The sequence below is a fragment of the Phyllostomus hastatus genome, unplaced genomic scaffold, assembly GCF_019186645.2.
Source record: "Phyllostomus hastatus isolate PE091 unplaced genomic scaffold, TTU_PhHast_1.1 phas_contig_40, whole genome shotgun sequence".
Taxonomy (NCBI): domain Eukaryota; kingdom Metazoa; phylum Chordata; class Mammalia; order Chiroptera; family Phyllostomidae; genus Phyllostomus; species Phyllostomus hastatus.
The window spans coordinates 40,523,605-40,545,891 of NW_025333872.1; positions in this window are offsets into that span (position 1 = coordinate 40,523,605).

The following is a 22,287-nucleotide window of genomic DNA, read 5'->3' on the forward strand; positions in this document are numbered from 1 at the left end:
CATAATTATGTCATGCAACTTAGAATGTTTTCCTGTTCTCTGTTTCACTAATAGTCTCTCTCAATGGACTACAAGTTCCTCAAAGACAGAGTAATGCACTTAACATTCTAGTATCCTTTAGCACAGCCTTTAGCACAATGTCTGACACAGAAGAGATTCCTTATTTCGATAATGAGTGGCTAAGAGCCAAGGTTTTCTAAGAGGGTTAGCATTTTATCTGCCTAGTAATAGGCTGAAATAATCCAAGATCTCTGAGGAACTTCCTTATTACTAGAAATAAGGAAATTTACTTCTCGTGTGCTGGACTGAAGCAGGAGATATGGGTCTTGTGCTGGCAGGTCTAGTTACCTGGTTTCCTTATTTTCAGTGATTAGGATGGTTAGCACCATTGGTAGCTGTTTATTTAGGTCTAATGTAATAAAAGAGAGAGGTTAGATGTTTGCTGTTTTTATCTCCTCCTTTGTGCCCTAATGTAGACATTAGAAGCATATTATGTTTTAGAAAAAATTTAAATCGTGGATACAATTTAGAAATAAATCAGTTTATCACAAATCTACTGGTGTATATAATCTCCACACAAGGCTGTTGAGAAATTGGCATACAAAGAAAAAGGATAGTAACATACAGGTCTTATTTTTAAATGTTTCCCATTTAGTACAAGGTTAAGACAAGTCATTAAATAGCTATAATTTGTGGGAGAATAAAAATACAAGTTTCAAAAAATAAAGAAATGGAGGAGAGAGTTTTCTATTTAACTAAAACCATAGACTACACAGAATTTTCTATTTCTTAGATATCCCAAATAAAAGTTGTTTCAACAAATTTTGCAAAGTAGAAAGACACATTTTTTAAAAATTTTATTTTAATCATGGTTCAAGTACAGTTTTCTCCCACATACTCCCATTCAAGCCCACCCACCCAAGCCTCCCCTCTTCCCCCCTTACCCCCCACCCCTAGTTTTTGTCCACGTGTCCTCCAAATTTGTTCCTGTAAACCCTTCCCATTCTCCCCTGAAATTCCCTCTTCTCTCCCCTCTGGTCACTGTCAGTCTGCCCCCTATTTCAGTGTCTTTGGTTATATTTTGCTTGTTTCTTTGTTTTGTTGTTTAGGTTCCTGTTAAAGGTGAGATCATATGGTATTTGTCTTTCACTGTCTGGTTTATTTTGCTTAGCATAATGCTTTCCAGCTCCATCCATGCTGTTGCAAAGGGTAGGAGCTCCTTCTTTCTTTCTGCTGCATAGAATTCCATTGTGTAAATGTACCATAGTTTTTTGATCCATTCATTTACTGATGGGCATCTAGGTTGCTTCCAGCACCTAGCTATTGTAAATTGTGCTGCTATGAACATTGGGGTGCAAAGGTTCTTTTGTATTGGTGTTTCAGTGTTCTTAGGATATAGCCCCAGCAGTGGAATTGCTGGGTCAAAAGGCAGATCCATTTTTTAGTTTTCTGAGGAAATTCCATACTGCTTTCCATAGTGGTTGTACCAGTCTGCAGTCCCACCAACAGTGCACTAGGGTCCCCCTTTTCTCCACAACCTCTCCAACACTTGCTGTTTGTTGCTTTGTTTATGATGGCCATTCTGACTGGTGTGAAGTGGTATCTCATTGTGGTTTTAATTTGCATCTCTCTGATAGCTAGCGATATTGAACATCATTTCATGTGGAAAGACACAATTTTTGCAGTGTAAAAAACTTCAAAGCACAAAACAATAAAATTTAAGGGCGGAGCCTGAGTTATGTTAAAGGTTTATTTCCCATCAAAGAAGAAAAGTCTAAGGAGGGAAGAGAAGATATTGAAGAACAGCCAGGACTTAGTGTTTCCATTTATGGAAAGGTGGATGATTTTTGCCAAGAAATTACACGCAGCAGACTAACTCCTTTTTTTTTGCTTACAAATCAAAGTTGGAGAGGTACATGATTTGGAAGCATTTCAGCAGTGTTTGAAGTTGCTCAGGGATCCTTAGGTGAAGACTGGTGTGTAAATCGAAATAAATATTCTTGTTATTTCATTATTATTGTGGTTGTCATGTCGTCAGGAATATAGGCTGTTGAATCAGACTATGAGCTCAAAAGGGATATGTAGTCACCTAAAGACTGTATTTCACAGCTGTGAACACCCCAAAGAACTTTTGGCAGAGGATCATTTGCTGTAAATTTACAACCTGCATAAGCATCCAAGCTTTGTTGGAAAAAATATCCCCTGAAAATATGTTATTCTAGATGTCTAGTTTCTAATAGAATCTTATTTATGTATTTTTAGTATACATCAGGGTAGGGAAGGGGCTGAAAAGGGAAAGGACATCAGAAGCACTTGAGGCCCTGGCCGGATAGCTCCGTTGGTTAGAACGTCATCCTGATATGCCAGAGTTTGATCCCCAGTCAGGGCACATACAAGAAGCAAGCAATGAGCACATAAATAAGTGGAACCGAAAATTGATTTATCTCTCTCACCAATAAATAAAAAACAAAACAAAACAAAACAAAAAAACAACAAAAACACTTTGATAGCAAAAAGAAAAATAAAATGCCTAGGAATAAACCTAACCAAAGAGGTAAAAGACCTGTATGCAGAAAACTACATAACACTGAGGAAAGAAATCAAGAAAGACACAAACAAATGGAAACATATACCGTGTTCATGGATTGGTAGAATTAACATCATCAAAATGTCCATACTACCAAAAGCAATTACACATTCAATGCAATACCTATTAAAGTACCAATGGCGTATTTCACAGACATAGAACAAACACTTCAAAAATTTATATGGAACCATAAACAACCCCAAATAGCTGCTGCAATTTTGAGAAAGAAGAGTAAAGTAGGAGGGATCATAATACCTGACACTAAACTATATTACAAGGCTACTGTAATCAAAACAGCCTGGTACTGGCATAAAAACAGGCACATGGACCAATGGAACAGGACAGAGCCCAGAAATAAACCCAAGTCTCTACAGTCAATTAATATTTGACAAAGGAAGCAGCAACATAAAATGGAATAAAAATAGCCTCTTCAACAAATGGTGTTGGGAGAACTGGACAGCTATATGCAAAAAAATGAAACTCGAGCACCAACTTACACCATATACAAAAATAAATTCAAGGTGGATAAAAGACTTAAATATAAACCATGACACCATTAAAGTCCTAGAGGAGAACATAGGTAGGAAAATCTCAGATATTTCATGCAGAAACTTTTTTACTGACATGTCTCCTAGAGCAAGGGACATAAAGGAAAGAATAAACAAATGGGACCTCATCAAAATAAAAAGCTTCTGCACAGGTAAAGAAAACAGTATCAAAATAAAAAGACAACCAACTGTATGGGAAAACATATTTGCCAATGATACCTCAGACAAGGGGTTAATCTCCAAAATATATAAAGAATTTACACGACTCCACTCTAGGAAGACAAGCAACCCAATTAAAAAATGGGCAAAGGGCTTGAACAGACACTTCTCCAAGGGGGACATACAGAAAATCCAAAGACACATGAAACGATGTTCAATATCGCTAGCTATCAGAGAGATGCAAATTAAAACCACAATGAGATACCACTTCACACCAGTCAGAATGGCCATCATAAACAAAGCAACAAACAGCAAGTGTTGGAGAGGTTGTGGAGAAAAGGGGACCCTAGTGCACTGTTGGTGGGACTGCAGACTGGTACAACCACTATGGAAAGCAGTATGGAATTTCCTCAGAAAACTAAAAATGGATCTGCCTTTTGACCCAGCAATTCCACTGCTGGGGCTATATCCTAAGAACACTGAAACACCAATACAAAAGAACCTTTGCACCCCAATGTTCATAGCAGCACAATTTACAATAGCTAGGTGCTGGAAGCAACCTAGATGCCCATCAGTAAATGAATGGATCAAAAAACTATGGTACATTTACACAATGGAATTCTATGCAGCAGAAAGAAAGAAGGAGCTCCTACCCTTTGCAACAGCATGGATGGAGCTGGAAAGCATTATGCTAAGCAAAATAAACCAGACAGTGAAAGACAAATACCATATGATCTCACCTTTAACAGGAACCTAAACAACAAAACAAAGAAACAAGCAAAATATAACCAAAGACACTGAAATAGGGGGCAGACTGACAGTGACCAGAGGGGAGAGAAGAGGGAATTTCAGGGGAGAATGGGAAGGGTTTACAGGAACAAATTTGGAGGACACATGGACAAAAACTAGGGAGAGGGTGGTAATGGGAGGGAAGAGGGGAGGTTTGGGTGGGTGGGCTGGAATGGGAGTATGTGGGAGAAAACTGTACTTGAACAATGATTAAAATAAAAAAAATAGAAAAAAACACTGTGAAATACCTATAGATTTTTCTTTTTTTAAAATTTTATTTTTCAATTACTGTTGAAGTTTTTCTTTTTTATTCTCCCCAATAATCCAATTTTCAGGTTCTTACAAAACTAGCCATTAGCCATTTGGGTTGATATAGCTCGTGAAGGTCATATTTATTGAGTGTCAGAATATTTATTGGCCCAGTGCTGGTGCTTCAGAGACTGTAGAATGGATGCCTATGGTTGATACTTGCAATTTTGGAATATCTAGCTAGAGAAAAAGACCGACCTATGAAAAATATAAGGACCTTCCTTAGAAGAGGCTCTACCAGTGAGAGGAGGGATGCGTGGTTTGGAGTATCTAGGCTGGAGAGGATAGTGTAGGGATTCAAATTATGTCTCTGAGAATGTCTCTGCTACTCTAGAAGCTGACATGACCTTCAAAGGGAAAATTCACCTTGTCCATTGTAGCAACTGAACCACTGGAGGAACAGAAGAGGCAGAAATATGCTGCTCTTGTTCCCAGGAGGCGATGGAAGCTTCCTCCTTGGTATTTAGGCACCAGGAGCACAACTGGGCTTTGGCTGCTCAAGGTGAGGATGTGGTCAGGACCCCAAGATGGAGGATCTGATCACAGGAAAAGTGGGCACCAAAGCTGAGAGCTCATTTCCATAAGATCCTGTGTTCTTCCTAAACTGCAAAACTCAGACTTTGCCCTCTGGTCATGGCCCCTTTCTTGGACTTAGTGGAGCTCTCAGAAGAGTTGGCAGCTCACGAGCGGTGACCTGGGAGTTTCAGAGGGGTTTGGGCAGTTGCTCAGCAATCATTTCTCTCTGACTGGCATCTGGGAAGTCTGCCCATGGCAAGAGCACTCTGACTGGTTGCATGAACCTCTCTGCTAGAACCAGATGACTGAGTCAGCACCTTTGGACCCCACTCAGGAAGATTTGCTTTTCTAGGTCACCAGCCCATGAGGGCAACAGGGTCATGTAAACAGAAAGATGCTGAACTTTCCTGTCTCACTCCATCTGCTCACACAACCTATTGGGTGACTGCAAAAATTGCATGCACTGCAATTTTGATTGCTGATCGTTCATTCAGCAATCACTCAGTTTATACATTCAGACTCCTGCCCTGTTCTAACCAATCTCTGAAGATGTGTCCACTTTTTCTAGCACCTCAGTCTCCCTCTGGACACTGCCCTAAAGTGCTGGAGCTTTCATGGTGCCCATTTGGGGTGGGATCTATGTCTAGGGATCATCTCCCCACTTAAAGGACAAATTTTGTTAGAGGGGCCCTCTCTGGATGTCTTTGAGCTGAGTTCTCCTACAGGGTCTTGGTGAATTACTCTTGAGGTTTTGGCTTGTAGTACTTCCCTTTCCATAGCCCTCGGGCAGGAGTCCAGTGCGGGTTTGGAGTGAGAACAGTTCTAAGGGACAGCTTGTGTGCTCTCCTTTCCTTCTGAGTCCAAGGCTCTGCCTTGGGGTCCAGCCAACCATGTCTAGCTCCCTCTTGGTCAGGATGTTCTATTCAGGAGGCTCCTGAGTACCTCATGTACCTAGTTCACTAGTCCTTTGAGAAGTATGTAGCTAGGAATTATTTTTTCTTTTTCTGAAAGAGAAACAGGATATTTTTACTTTTGTAAAGTTATTTAAAAATTAATATTTCAATCAAAGTAATGCATGTATTAAGGCTTAAAATGAAAGAATTACAGTCACCTGCTCCATCCCACTGAATGCCAAATCCTAATTCCAGAAGTGACCACTGCTAAATCTAGCTATTTCTTCTGGTGTTTATCATGTTCCTAAGTAATATGTTTAAATGACACACTTTTGATTTAATGGTTTTGGAGATCACTTCACAATTTCTTGTCACCATAAATGAGAGCTGATTCTTGCATACACATTCCCAGTTCTTATTTCCAACCACCCTCCCCCCAGTAATAGTATCACAAATTTTGCTCAGATCAATCACCAGTGCTTAGAGTGTTATGACAGTGGAAATAATGTTCACTGCTGAGGCCAGCCATGCACTACAATCATGCCTCTTATCTTGTATATCCCTTTTGGAGTTAATACTTGTTTTCCTTTGTTCTATTTCTGTGTACCTGTTGCCATTCCCCCCCAAATGCTCTAATGCTATAAATGCTGTAACATGCCTATCAATATTTTCCATGTGCTCAAACAAATTAACTCCATCTTTTCCCCTTGAAACTGTTCCTCCTGGAACTTTTCATCTTTCCACTCTAATCCAGACACATTGCTCTCTTTTTGAACCTTACTTGCAGCTCCTTTGGGATGGATCTCTCTTTCTCTTTCTTATCTCCCCCTCCAGTGATTTTATTTCTTGGTTTGCTAGAATGGACTCTCCAGCAGATTCTTAAGAAAAAACTCTGAGGTATAGATGTCTGAAAATGTCTTTATGTTACACTCATACTTTATTGATAATTTGTCTGGGTGTTGAATTTAATTTTTCCTCAGAATCATGAAATCATTGCTGCATTTTCTTCTGCCTTACATGATTGTTGTTGAGAAATCTGATGCCATTCTGATTCATAATTCTTTGTGTGTTACCTGGAAGCTTAAAACAATATTCTTCTTATTCCTCTCATTTTCAAATTTCACTACAATGTGATCTAGTGTTCCTCATTTTTTTTAATTTAGTGTGATTGACTATTTTAATCTAGAGATTAAGTTACTTATTCTTTAGTTCTGAAGAATTTTGTTATAAGAAAAGTAAGTCTTCCATCATTTCTTACCTACTCTTTTTTTCTACTCTCTTCCTGGAGCTCCTATGAGAGAGAGGAATCTCAGTTGATCTTCTAATTTTCTTACTTTTGCTCCTAATTTGTCTAATACTTTATCTATTTGCTCTTTTTTATTTTTCACCTTATTTAACAACTCCTTTATTTTTGCTGTTATGTTTTTAACCTAAAAAATCTTTATATTGTTCAAATTCCTCACCCCTGACACAAGCACACACTTTTTAAAAATATATTTTACTGATTATGCTATTACAGTTTCCCATTTTTTTCTCCCTTTCATCCCCTTCCACCCTGTACCCCCCTCCTACCTGCATCCCCCCTCCCTGCCTTTAGTTCATGTCTATTGGTCATATATGTATGTACTTTGGCTTCTCCATTCCCTATACTATTCTTATCCTCCCCCCTGTCTATTTTGTACCTACCGATTATGCTTCTTATTCCCTTTAGCTTTTCCCCCATTCTCTCCCCTCCGCCTCCCCGTTGATAACCCTCCATGTGATCTCTGTTTCTGTGATTCTGTTCCAGTTCTAGTTGTTTGCTTTGTTTTTGTTTTTTAAGTTCAGTTGTTGATAGTTATGAGTTTGTTGTTATTTTGCTGATCAGAGTTTTGATCTTCTTCTTTTTCTTAGATAAGTCCCTTTAACATTTCATATAATAAGGGCTTGGTGATGATGAACTCCTTTAACTTGACCTTATCTGGGAAGCACTCTATCTGCCCTTCCATTCTAAATAATAGCTTTGCTGGATATAGTAATCTTGGATGTAGGTCCTTGCCTTTCATGACTTTGAATACTTCTTTTCATCCCCTTCTTTCCTGTAAAGTTTCTTTTGAGAAATCAGCTGCGAGCCTTATGGGAACTCCTTGGTAGGTAACTCTCCTTTTCTCTTGCTGCTTTTAAGATTCTCTCCTTATCTTTAATCTTGGGTAGCTTAATTATGATGTGTCTTGGTGTGTTCCTCCTTGGGTCCAGTTTCTTTGGGACTCTCTGGGCTTCCTAGACTTCCTGGAAGTCTATTTCCTTTGCCAGATTAGAGAAGTTCTCCATTATGTTTTTAAATAAGTTTTCAATTTCTTGCTTTTCTTCTTCTCCTTCTGGCACGCCTATGATTCAGATGTTGGAACATTTAAAGTTGTCCCATAGGTTCCTCAGTCTGTCTTCATGTTTTTGAATTCTTGTTTCTTCATTCTGTTCTGGTTGAAGGTTTATTTCTTCCATCTGTACCAAGTTGTTGATTTGAGTCCTGGTTTCCTTCCCTTCACTGTTGGTGCCTTGTATATTTTTCTTTATTTCAGTTTGCGTAGCCTTCACCTCTTCCTCTATTTTGCATCTGTACTCAATAATTTCTGTGGGCATTCTGATTACCAGTGTTTTGAACTCTGCATCTGATGGGTTGGCTGTCTCCTCATCAAAAAGTTTTTTTTTTTCCTGGAGTTTTGGACTGTTCTTTCATTTGGGCCACATTTGTTTTTCTCTGTGGGCTATTACATTGTAAGGGGCAGAGCCTTAGTTATTCACTAGAATGGGGCAACCCACATTGCTGTGTTGTGGTGCTATATGTGAGGGAAGAGTCTGAGAGGGAAAAATGCCCCTTGCACAGCTCTCGCTCTGCTTTCAGTCACTTCCTTGGCCACCCACAAACAAATTGGGTCCTTCTGGTGCTGATTCCCTGGTGGGTGGGTTTTGTATGTTTTAGGACTCTGTGGGTCTCTCCAATGAACTCTCCTATGAGGCTGGGAGTTTTTCCTGCTGCCACAACCCCCACAGGGGGTTCAGCCAGAGGTTTGAAGCTTTGTTTCTTCACACTGGAAACATGGTTTGCTCAGTCTGTCTCATTCCCCAGTTGTTCCTCCCAGCTTTTCTGCTTGTGAATGTGGGACAGCCTGATCTGCCAACTTCTGCTTTGCCATGCATTCTCTCCACCCTGGCTGCCAGTCTCCACCCCTCCTACCAGTCTGGATAAATTTCTTTTTTAACTCCTTGTTTGTCAGACTTCCACACAGTTCAATTTTCTGGCAGTTCAGGTTGTTTTTTGTTTTTAAATTTGTTGTTTTTCTGTTTTGAGTGTTGTTTCCTGTTTGTTTGTTTTTTAAAAATTTGTTGTTTTCCTGTTTTGATTGTGCGAGGAAGTGAAATATATATACCTAAGCCTCCAACTTGGCCGGAAGTCACATACTTCTTAATCCTTCTGTAGAAGCCTGACCTTTTTCAAGAAATATCTTTGTTTATCTTTCTGAGGATAAAATTCATAGTTTCTATGTGTATTGTCATTTTTTCCTATATTCTTTTTGTCTGCTTTTCTCCCTCTCATTTGGAGGCCTTCATCAAATGTTTGATCATCCTAGGTTGTCCATGTAGAGTGAGATATTTAAAAAAGATTGAATGTTCTGTGTGCATTGGGGTGTGCATGGTGGGGCGTGGGGTTGTAGACTTGTGGGCATCCACATGTAGAGTGGCCAGATGGAAAGGCAGCTTCAACACTGGAGGCCTAACATCTGGTTTCCTTCTACCAGTATCTGACCATATTTTTGTTTTTATTTGCTTTTGTTTATTGTATACTGTTTTTTGTTTTGTTTTTGTTTTTTTCTTTGTGACTCTTCAGTTTCTCCAGAGAAGGATCCTTACACTTCTTGCCTGAGGAGTAAACAGTTTCTGAAGCTTTGGAAGCAAATCTGGGGGTGGGGGGGAAACAAACTAAGAGTTCCACCTTTCACAATGCAGATTGTCATTCAATTTCATTTTTCTTCATGTCTATCCTGAATCCCCAGCATGTAATGTGGTGACCACTAACACTTGGGTTTAATATCCCTAGAAGATAACCCTCTGGACTTTGTGGGGAACACATGTAGTAGTATAGAGCAGAACATAGCTGACTGGTTGTGTTGGGTGAGAGAATAATATGGGGCTCAAACCAGGTTGTGTACAGATTTGGCACCGTGTATTATTTTCTGTCCTGACATACCCCTCTGCCTCCTGTGATAACTCGCTCCCACATCCCGGACTTACTCTGGTTCTGTGATCTCATTCCTTTTTAGTATTTCCCTCTGTGGCAGCATAGCTGTGCTTTCTTCCTCCTTGCTGAATCAAACCCACACTTTCATTCTTTTACTGTTTTTTAAACATTTGTTGAAATCTCTGCTGACATATTTTCTGGTCATTTTTTTTAAAGATTTTATTTATTTATTTTTAGAGGGGGAAGGGAGGGGAGAGAGAGAGAGAGAGAGAGAGAGAGAGAGAGAGAGAGAGAGAGAGAGAGAGAAACATCAATGTGCGGTTGCTGGGGGTCATGGCCTGCAACCCAGGCATGTACCTTGACTGGGAATCGAACCTGCGACACTTTGGTTTGCAGCCCGCACTCAATCCACTGAGCTATGCCAGCCAGAGCCTGGTCATTTGTTTTTGGTGACTAAAATCTTTTAAATTCCTTTCCAACTATGTGATGGAATTTAGGACACAGTCATATGTATGTATCAATCTGCCATGTTTAATCTGCTCTCTTGTATTTTGAGGACCTCTTCTGACTCAAGTTTTGTTAGAGTTCTAGTTCCTCCTCATTTCTAATTGTGTAACCTGGAGTAAAGTGTGCAGACTCACTGGGCTTCCATTTTTCATCTGTAGAGGCAGCAAAAAAGAACTCGTAAATATTAAAGCAAGTGCCTGCTTTGTCAATCTCAGGTTGCTGTGTGGCTGAAATGAGATTGGGTATGTGACATTTTTCTGGAAAAACAAAAGAGGGATGAAAATACAAAGTGTTATGAATAAAACTAAGAAACAAAGAGAATCTCTTTTTACAAATGGTAAAGAGCCCATCCTTTTGGATATCCTAGCTTCCCCTATGTTGATGTGCAAAGCATATGGATAAGGGTGATTAGCTCTACTTCATTTGCTCCAAATTCCTTTTCTCTCACTTCAGAACAACTCAGTTTAACATAAATTTTGGTTTCATTTCTTTCATCACTCTTGGATATGTTGAGGAAAGTATAGGATGCCTCTAGTCTTCTTTGGTCTCAGTTTGAGCCTCTCCTAAAATTTCTTTTATTTAATTGCAAATTTATGTTTTAACACTCTAAATCCATGTCTTACTACATTATCTATTGGGTTATACTACTTGTATAAACCAAGGAAGACAGCAGAGAGAAATAAAAATAAAATGTTAAACATAGTCATAATTTTTTAACATGAATTGCAACTTGCTGGAATCCAGCATGTTACAAGGCTGTATCTTCACAATGGATTATTGTGAGAATGAAATTAATAGTATGAGGGAGTGCTTTGAAAACCATAAAGGGCTATGACAAAGGTAGGGAATTGCTATCATTACTGTCCACCTCTCTGGGCCATAGTTCTCTCATTTGTGAAATTAGTTGTTTTGTTCTAGTTTTTCTCTGGTGGTTTAGGCTCACTGTAGCCCAGCCTTCCCACTGATAGCAACTAAAATATCAGTATAAAAATTTAAAAATAGCTCCCTGAAGACTCTGAAAAGCCTTATATGTAGTGGAACTATCAGCAATCAGCAACATGGTAAGTTTAGAGAGAGACACCAAATATTCTTCAGCCCTACTGACCTGAACTCTAGCTTTTCTGTCCAGTGTCTGGAAACTTGAATTGGAGGTTAACTTCCAGGTGGGAGTGTTGGGTATATGGGAACAAAACACCAACATTCCTTGGAAGGGTAACATCTCTGGATTACATTATTACTATTTTGTTTTAAGTTATTTCAGCAGAGGGGACTTGAATCCTGTAAACACACCAAGATATGGCTTCCACTTTATCTGCCCTGTGGAGCAAGCTCCAGAATATAATCTTGTTTGTTTCTGAGTGGGAAATGCAACAAGATTTTAAAATCCTAGAAATAATTTTTTTCAATTATAAGTTGTTAATGTAGCTCCATCAAGTAGGCCATTTTCTGCTGAATTTTTTTTAAAAAACTATTTCTTGTGTTTTTTAAAAATAATATTAATTTACTCTCTTAATATTCCAGCTTAGGAATGCATGTGTTTTTTTCCATGAGAAGAGAGAATTTAAAGAATCCTAGAGCTTCTATATTTTAGGTAAGAATTAAAATATTCTTTATAATGTGTCTAGTAATATTATTTTATGTTTTTGTAAATCCAAATGGTTTTATGCTCTCTCTACATTAAAACAATAACAATATTAATAAATGTTTATAATCTTTGTCTATGTCAGAAAATGTTGATGTGGTTTCATTACTTATTGTACTGATTGAATAGAATTTGGTTTCCTTATTTGTGCTTTAAAAAGCAAATAAGAGCTGACCAACATTCAAAAATCAAAGTAAACCAACCACATAATAAGCTAAAGAAGAAAAATCATATGATCATACCAACTGATAGGGAGAAAAGCATTTACAAAATTCAACACCCTTCACAATAACTTGCAGCAAGTTAGTAATAGAGGAAAATGTCCCCAGCTTGATAAGAACATCTATGACAACTTGCCAGCATAAAACAAGTAGTTGGGTGGTAGTGCTATTCCATTAGGGGAATAGAGTATGGGCATTGTGGTGTCAGGGGCAGGGGTAGGAGAGCACCAAACATTGTGGGGAGATGCTGAAAATGAGGAACAGAGTGTTTAGATGGTGATGATGAGTGTTCGATCAAAGTCACACCAGATTCACCACTTTGCCAGGAGCCACCTTTGCATGGCAATGTTGTAGAACATGTGTTTCCCCTGGTCTGAAGGTATAGCTATGTCTAGACATAAAGAAAGGATGTCAATAAATACGTGAAGTGGAAGGGCCAATTTCCTAGGTCTATTGAACCAACCATTTTCAGAATTTGGCCCAAGAATTCTGTATGTGGTGTCAGTATTCATAAGCATTAACTTAAAGGTAGTGGAGGTTACATACTCAGTGTGACATTGACACCAGCAGATATTGGTCTAACAGTGTTCAATGTGATGTATCTGGTACAGTGAAGTCCTTCCCCTTTCCTGGTTTTTCATTAGAAGTTGTGGGGTGTTTTTCCTGAGTTTTGCTGAATACATGTCTTCACCTACCTTTCTAAAGTCTTATCCTCATTGGTTACAGAGAGATGTTTCCTACCCAGGAGTTTCACTCATGTGATACTACCTTCTTACATGGGAATAAAACTTCAAACCTATTCTCTTTCTTTGGTGTGGTTCATATACTGGCTTCAGAATACTGTTGTGTGATGACTTACACCAAAGGATGCTTCATAAAATCAATTATAATGTGTTTTACATCAGGGTAAATTCCTTTAATGTGTCTTGTTTGTAGTATTGCATCAAGGCACACAGGGAGTATTGACATTATGAGAATCTACCAAAATATAAGCATAAAAACCATACGTGGGGCAAAATTTCCTTGCAGTTATGTTACAAGAAGAAGGAATAGATGACTTTTTCCTGATGCCTCTAAATCCAAGAAAATAAAGTCTCAATTCTACATACTTCTTGGGAATTTTCAGTACACTGATTTCAGGGTTTTGCATTTATCTGTGCTCCAAAAGTCACTACCAAGATTTTGTCATCGGTATTTCTGAGTATGAGACATCAGCTGCAATAAGATGGTGCTGGGTTGTCTGGTGGTTCATGTTCCCAAGATGGCAAGCAAATTTACTTTTTATTTGCTGTTATTTCACTTAAGGCAACCTTTAAAAATATATGTTCATCTTACTTGAGCCCCTGAAAAGACAAGTACATAAACCAGAAACTGAACTTACCACCAAGAGGCATATTTAAACAAGAAGGACTATGGAAACCACTGATTTAAATCTGATACTCTCTCACAAACACACCAGATGTTTTATGTACTAAATTATCCCTTGGTGCTGAAATCTAGATCTTCTGACATCCAAATATTGCTATTGCAAATGTTGAAATACTCCCAAGTTTAACATGTGTAAGGAAACCAAACCTTTCTCCAGATAAAACCATGTAATCTCAAGCTTTGCAAAGAGCTGTGGTTTATTTCAGGGATTGTAAATGTGTGGCAAAGCATAAAAAACACCATCTGACATAAGGTGTTTGGGTTTTACTTAACATGTTTATTTTCAAAAGTTCAACACCATTAATCCTTGACAGGTGTGGGGTCTATGATTTGAACCAATTATATTTTGAGACTTTCATATCACTGCTTAAGAGATGACTTCATTCTTCCCAGTTACCATATGTCCTAACCATGCAAATGAGAAAGAAAAGAACATCTGGTCAACCATTGTTGTCTTGCCTGTCATGCAGGGCATGTGGTACTGCATGTGCATCTCGTCAAGTTCCTTTGGGATGTAAGCATGGCGGATGGCTTCATATTTTAAACAGCTGGTGCATTTAGGACATATCATCAATCTTAGCTTTATAGCATCCTTATACTTTTGGGTTTCTATTGGGCTTTTTGTGATAAACTCTATTTTTGGATTATGCAAACATCTCTCCTGGAGCTTCAGTTGAGAGTAGCATATTTGTAGAACAGCATCTCTATGTAATTTGATGGTTTATGGGTAGAAATGTGGCCTAAAAAGAGACAGTTCTCTGGAAATCCTGAGTTAGGATTTCTATATCTTGGTGTTAATACTAACTTTATTTTAGCAGCCTTGGGGAACATTAATTAAGTTCTGTATATCTTTATTTATCCCTTATAAAACATAAAATAGCCACCAAATAATCATTTTGCTATAGTGTTGCCCATTGGATGGAGGGTATAATACCTATGCATAGCATTGTGTGTAGAACAAATCACCTATTTTGGGAGGGGGTGCATGTTTGAATGACAATTTATTTTAAAAAGCATGATTTGAGAGTTATAGTACAAACTCGGTCACATTCATTCACTGTGTTACCTCTCATAGCCAGTTGGTCATATTCTTACTTGCCCAGGGTTCTGATAGCAAATCTGGGCACCCCGAAGTTATACTTTCTTGAGGTCAGTGACCCTCTTTGATATTCCTAAATCCATCTTATGAAGAAGTGTTTATGCAGGTGAGGAAGAATTAGTTTTTTTTTTCTTATTTACAGATTTTATTTTTTATTTTTAGAGAGGGAGAAGGAGAGAGAAAAACATCAATGTGTGCTTGCCTCTCGTGTCCCATACTAGGGACTTGGCTCACAACCCAGGTATGTGCTTTGACTAGGAATTGAACCAGTGATCCTTTGGTTCACAGACCAGTGCTCAATTCACGGAGCCATACCAGCCATGGTGGAATACTTAGTCTTGATCTAAGAAAAGCACATGAGTCACCAGGACACAAGGAATATACCTGGATTTACATAACTTTTACTTTTCTGAACTAAGGACAATTTTATTGCTCATGTTTTTCTAACCTTGTGTGCTTTTTGAATAATACCCAAGTAGAATCATTTTTACAAGCAATTTCAAACTAGGAACTTTAGTTTCAGATACAGAAAGAAATATGGATTCATTTATATATAGTTATCTGCATATATATATATATACCAAAAATTAAATTAAAAGTAACAATCTAGATCTTCAGAACATGTTTAGATAATGGCCACTATAAGTACAGAATGCATTTTCTTTGTCATATGGTGAACAAAAACAGGGATTTTCTTTTTTATTTTCTCCTGCATCATCAATTCTTTAAAAATCTGTAAGAGCTGGACTGTATTTTCTTCAGTCTCTGAATGCCAGTCAGCACACTGGGGGAAGTTAAATAATAAATAATAATAACTTCTGGGTTTATTGACTCCTGAACCCTTGAATTAATCAATTAATCATGATATTATGACAGATCAAAAGGATAAAAATTCTAAAACTGACTGCAAGATGCAAATGGATAAATCTACCAGCAGGAATAATTGCCAACCATTTTGATCACATATAAGATGATGATCAATTATGCTCTTTAGAAACTGATAACTTATGTTTATTTAAATGCTGTAAAATACATCCCTCTAGGATCTAAAGATCACTTGTTATGGGGAATCATTGTACTGTAATCACCCTAAAGACTGAAGCCATAATTTCAGAGTGATAAGTACTATCTATATTTTAAAGGATAATTTCCTTGAAAAAATGACCCCTTGGGACATACAATTTGTATATTATTCAGTAAGTTTACAAACAGGCCAATTTCTCCTGTTTGCATTGCAATGGACTTGGCCTCCCCAACCCCTGGTTAGGTACTAAAGTAAGAAATTTTATGTGAGCATTTTGACCAATCTACAAGAAACAATGTAGGTGGCACTAAGAAAGAGTAAGTCACCAGGTGGAGAAGGAAACACCAGGTTAGAACTTGAAATTTTCAGTAATAACACTCAGCCATAATAATGTGCACAAAGTTTTCCCCCATAATTGCAAGACTCCAGAATAAATACTGCTGGAGGTTCATGCTGATGGTTAGGATTTGTTTTTTCAGTTCACTTGCTCACCCCTAAGGAGTGAACCACTGTGTAGTTGGAACCCAGAGACTCCTCCTAAGTTTTACCAGGGGATGTGGTCTTTCCAATAGGCTCAGAACACAAGCAACAACCACAGCAAGAGAGTTTCTTTTGGATAACTGAGATGCTGCCTGCAGGAAATCTATTCTCCCTATGATTGTGGGTTACCTGGTTATAAATAAGGACATCTGAAAAATCATATTTTCAAGGCCTCAGTATAAGGCCAATATAAATTCTGTATTTATACTAGACATTATGAATTAGAAGTTAGTGTTCAGGGTTGAGATCTGGACATTGTGTTCTGGGGTTCTTTTTTTTTAAGGGCCAGATTAAATTCATTCATTTATTTAGAAAATAATTGTTGATCATCTACTATGTGCTAGACACTGTAGATTCAAATAGGAATAGGATTTAATCACTGTACTTAGGAACTCACGGATTCATCTTTTACAGTTGAGTGGTACTCTCATATCCATTATCTCCTTTAATGAGCCATTCTTTGAGGGATGTACCATATTTAAGATGTGAACAGTGTGTCTTAGTGAGTTGATGTAGTTTACCTGAGGTTCTTTAGTTAGTGTCAAAATGGGGACTTAAGAGTTCTGCTTCTTGGTCTGGTGCTCTTTCTTCTGCATTAGAGCGTATATCCCCCCTCTGAGTCATGACTTCTTCAATAAATCAAGGCAGAGAGACTGTTTTGTCAAATTCTCCTCTTTTGCTCTCTAAACATTTGGTATTTTATGAATTAGAATTAATCACGTTCAGTGACTCATCAATTCCATTCAATTCCAGGTGTTTACCTGGGGACTTTGATAACCCAGCTGGCACAATACCTTCCCAATTCAGGTGGTAATTTATCCCCGAGAGCTTCTTGGTGTTAGTCTTTCATGAACTGCTTGAATATCTCTTAAAGATGGGCCCCTTCCTCCCCTTCTTCTATAGTCACAAGTCACAGTGATTGGGTAGTTAGTTGACTGTGTTTGCTGGAGATCTCCTAATCCTTCTTTTCCTAAGCCAGCTTGTGAGTCCCTCATAAACCATCCCAAGATGCTGAATGAACAGCAATCTCCTGGAATTAACACCATTTAACCTCTTGTTATAAGTTTAATTATGTCCCTTCAAAACTTTGTAAGTTGAAGTCCCAATTCCAAGTACCTCAAAAATGTGAACTTATTTGGAAATATGGTCAGTGTATCTAAAGTGAGCTAAGTTAGGATGAGGTCATACTGGAGTAAGATGGGTCCCATCATACCCAGTATGATGGTATCCTTATAAAAGGGGAAATTTGGGGCACATATATACACCCAGGGAGAATGCCATGGGAAGATGAAGGTAGAGATCAGAGTAAGGCACAGAAACCAATGAATGCCAAAGACTGCTGGCAAACATGAGAAGCTAGGAGAGAGGCATGGTATAGATTCTCCTTTATAGCCTCAGAATGAAGCAACACTACCAACACTTTGATTTCAGATGCTTTGTCTCCAGAACTGTGAGACAACAAATTTCTGTGGTTTAAGACACCTGGTCTAGTGGTACCTTGTTATGACAGACCTACAGCAATAATATACCCCTTCTGTAATAGAACTGGCTTGGAGAGAAAGGCACTTCTCTTGGCTTAAGATGACATCTCTCTTAATTTTCACCATTAATAGGAAACTGTCCTCTCATACCTTTCCACATGGGGCTGTCAGTCTTTCTCACATGGCCAGATAGATCCACCAGTTGCCCAAAACCTTATGCAAATGACCTGGAGATTTGGACATCACTTCTCTCGTGTGTTTTCCTAAGGCCCTAAATGTACTTTTCTCTAAGTACATACTTTTCTGCCATACTTTTCAATTCCACGGGCGTTTTGCTGCTTGAATCTCTAATGGTAATTGTGTAATTCTCAGTGTGCTTCTCATTATAGAAAAAAAGGGAAGGCCATACTTTGATTTGTAAAATCTGTTACTATTTGAGATATTACTTTCTTCCCTACTAAAAAATGCCAATGAGTGTCCTTTATCTCCCTCCCAATCTGAGCCCAGCACTCATTTCTTCCATGCCTGATTAATCTATTCATTCATTCATCTTTTCATACATTAAACATTTATCAAAGACCAACCACATGTTGTTAATAAAAAGGAGTAAGCTGTTTACAAGTCCCTGCAGAATTCAAGTCTAGTAGGAGAGGTATTCAAAGTCTAGTGCTGGGGAGAGTCAGGTATGGAGGGAATTGTTTTGTAACAAGATCATGGTACAGTGTTTATCATATGAAGCCAGAGGCAAAAGTGGTTGATTAAATGTCCTTGGAAGAAAAGTTTTGGAAGTCTTTACAGAGGAAGTGACTTTTGAAAAATGAGAAAGAATTGATGGCAATTAGGGTAAGGACAGATAGGGGCATGGGATGGGGAAGGGTTCCTAGGAAGATGTGACAAGTGGAATGCTCCAGGGCTTGGAAACCCCTGACTAGGTTGTATATAGAAACATGTGCACAAACATCCACAGGTTTGGAAGGAGATGGAGCTCAAAATGAAGTTGGGGATCAGTGGTGGATGGTTTTCCATACTTTGAGTGGAGGCTGCAGTAATAGAAAACCACTGAAAGTACTTATATCCTGAAGCAATATGGTCAGATTTGTTTTTTTAAACAGTCACTCTGGTGGCAGAGTGATACACAATTCAGGGATAGAAGAGGCTGGAGGCTAGAGATCTGCAGAGAAGCTGTATCTCTTGAATAAAAAAATTAGAACATGGTTCAGCAAGTGCTAATGTGATTTCAGGCACAACAGGGCATGATATTTAAAATTGGGGTTATTTAGAAACGTCCATGGAAGCTGTACCTAGAAGCTAGGTCAAAAAGAGAGAATACAAGTGTAAACCAGGACAGTTCCAGTTGGAATGAAGAAAAAGGGAGGCATTATGAGTTTAAAAAGGGCAGAATAGATGACATTTAATAAGAGAATCAAGAAGAAATAGGAATCAAATGTTGTTTTCAGATCTTTTATTAGTCCGTAAAGATAATGGAGATAAAAAGATAAGGATGAAGAGTAATGACTTTTCTGACAATACTGAGTTTGATGTACTCATCAGAATATTCAGTAAGAAGGTGAATTTATTGGACAGAAGCTCAGAAAGGATATTTAAAATAATTATAACAATAACAACAAAATAATAATAATTTATTGAACTCCTATGACATACCAGACACTGTTGCTCAGGTCTTTGTGTGCCTATTTCATTTAGTTCATCCACAGTCCTGGGAAGTATTATCTTCCTTTTATAAAGATTCAAGAACTCATGATCTCACAACTAGTAGGTAGCAGAATTGGGTTCCACCTCAAGTGCGCCTGATTTCAAAGCCTGTGTTCTCAACTCCTTTCTTCCATTACCACCAGTGTATGCATGCATGTGAAGCTATCAGATGAGGTCATCTAGTCCCTGTCTATGGAAGAGAATTCATAAGTGTCTGCTAAATAGCTGAACAAGTCTCTGGATACCACCCAGCTAGCTTAGCTAGCAGGAAGGAAATGGTTGCACAGTTGATTGAAGGACACCAGCAAACAACAGACACTACTAGTGAGAACACAGCATCAGTTGCTACTCCATGAAGCAGGAGACCTAAGCCTTCTTTTTATTGGAGAGGCATGTTTGTTTGACTCTTGCATCTCACAGAAGCTCCAGTGAAGATGGGTCATAGAGTTAAGCACACAACACCATGGTCCTTTAAAAGAGCCTACTTATTAGGGATACAGTGGACCAAAAAAAAGTGGCACTAATTTTTGCCTTTCTTTTAATCTCCCACATCTTTGATCAGTATGGATAGGGCTGGTAATACACATGATGGTGAATTCTCTCAATGATTGCTCAAGGGGATAGTGAAGGAAGCAAACTAGTCTCCAGTTGTCATTATCTGAATAAGCAGATTTAGAGGCACGTTGTAGCAACTCTCACTTGGGATTCAGACCTTCTAAAAATCCTTCCCCTGACTCCTATTTCAGAAACGGGGCTTGGAAATTGCTCTATTGGAAAAGAGGGCCCATTTTCCTTACAATTTTATTTGCTCCACTTGTTAGAGTGCAGAAGCACCTTGTTATGATTTGGTTGCTTTATGTAAGGATTGAGCAAATCAAAGTGAGGCTTGGGGCTTCAGCATCACTATTACCTGGGAGCTTGTTAGAAATGCAGAATCTCAGGCTCCGCCTCAGACCTGCTGAATCAGAGGAGTCTGTCTTAAAATAATGTCCAAGGACTTAGTATACACATGAACATTTGACAAGCACTGGTTTAGAGGATCCAAGTTGAGGAATATGAGAAATTAATACATTCTGGCAATCCAGAGTGGCCAACATGAACTCATTCACTTCTGTTTCATCACTAGACTTTTTTGGCATATAACACATCAATGTATATTCTCCCTTTCTTATCTTTTAAGACAAGTAATCACAATCAGGACTTTATAAAACCCTCTACCCCAGCAAATAACTAGAAACTAGGTTTTCATTTTGAGGATATGATTGTCCAAATTTATTGTTTCCCATGCAAAAGTATATGTCTAGAGTTCTATCGAGGTTACCAGGTAGTTTCTTAAAAGCCACAGGTAGACTGTCTTTGAAAAGAAAAAGAACATGTTTTGTTGTTAAGCACTGGAATTCAGTGTAATGATTGAAAACAAATAAGCATGATCTTCTTGGCTCTAAATACACTTCTAGGATTTGAGATGTGGGTCATCAACAGGTGGGAAGTCCAGATCAATCAATCAAAATATGAGTGAATAAGCAAGAAAAATAGGTGGGTTCCAAGCTGAGTGTTACTACAATATAAAGGAGGCAGGAGGGTGGCTGCTGCTAGAAGCAAAACAACTAACACTGAGTGAATTGATAAGAAAAGTGGGTTCTCTGAGAATGCCACTGGAAGAAACCTGCATAGAAGGTAAAGAATCAAGGCCACTAAAATTGAAAAAAAACTGGAAGCAGGAATAAAAATCTTAAAGTAGTGCTTTTCACATCATTCAAAATTTACATAACAAGAAGACCTTGTAGTTCAAAATGTGATTTATCTCATATGGAGTAATGCCAAGCTTCGGAACATCCACATAAATATAAATATTATCAAGAAAATATCATTTAGATGGGAATGCCTTTCTGATTTTTGTTGAAATGAATCTGTTATTAAGAATATGACTTGAAGAATATAAAATCTTTCAAGGTTAGAGATCAAAAATAATTTTTATAATGAACTCACCTTGGGGAAGAGAGATTGATGAGAGGCCTTGTGAAAATTTAGATTCATGTAGTTCAAAAGCTAAAATTCTAAAACACTGTGACTTATACCTTTGATGTGCAATTACTGCCTTCTTTTCTAGACCTTCTATTCTAATAGCCTAATATTTTATAAGAAATATATTCACTGAAACAGTAGAAACTACAGCACTGACAGGTTGCTTTGACTGAATAGGTGTTTTAATTTTAATTCAATAAGTAAATTAAGGTAGAATTTCTTACTGTGAGTAATGTTTATCTCACTATAATAGTGGGTATAATATGTTATGCATGGAACCTCGTTTTTTTAAAAAGCATATTTCTTTTATAAAGCTCCATTAAAATATATTTCCCTAAAATAGAAATACCATATGACCCAGAAATCCCACTTTTCGGTATTTATCTAAAGAAATCAAAAGCACTAACTTGAAAAGATAGATGTACCATTATATTCACTGAAACATGATTTACAATAGCCAAGATATGAAAGCAAACTAGATGTCTATTGATAGATGAATAGATAAAGAAGATGCGGTACACAAATACAAAGAAATATTATTTGGCCATAAAAAGAATCAAATCTTGCCATTTGCAACAACATGGATAGAC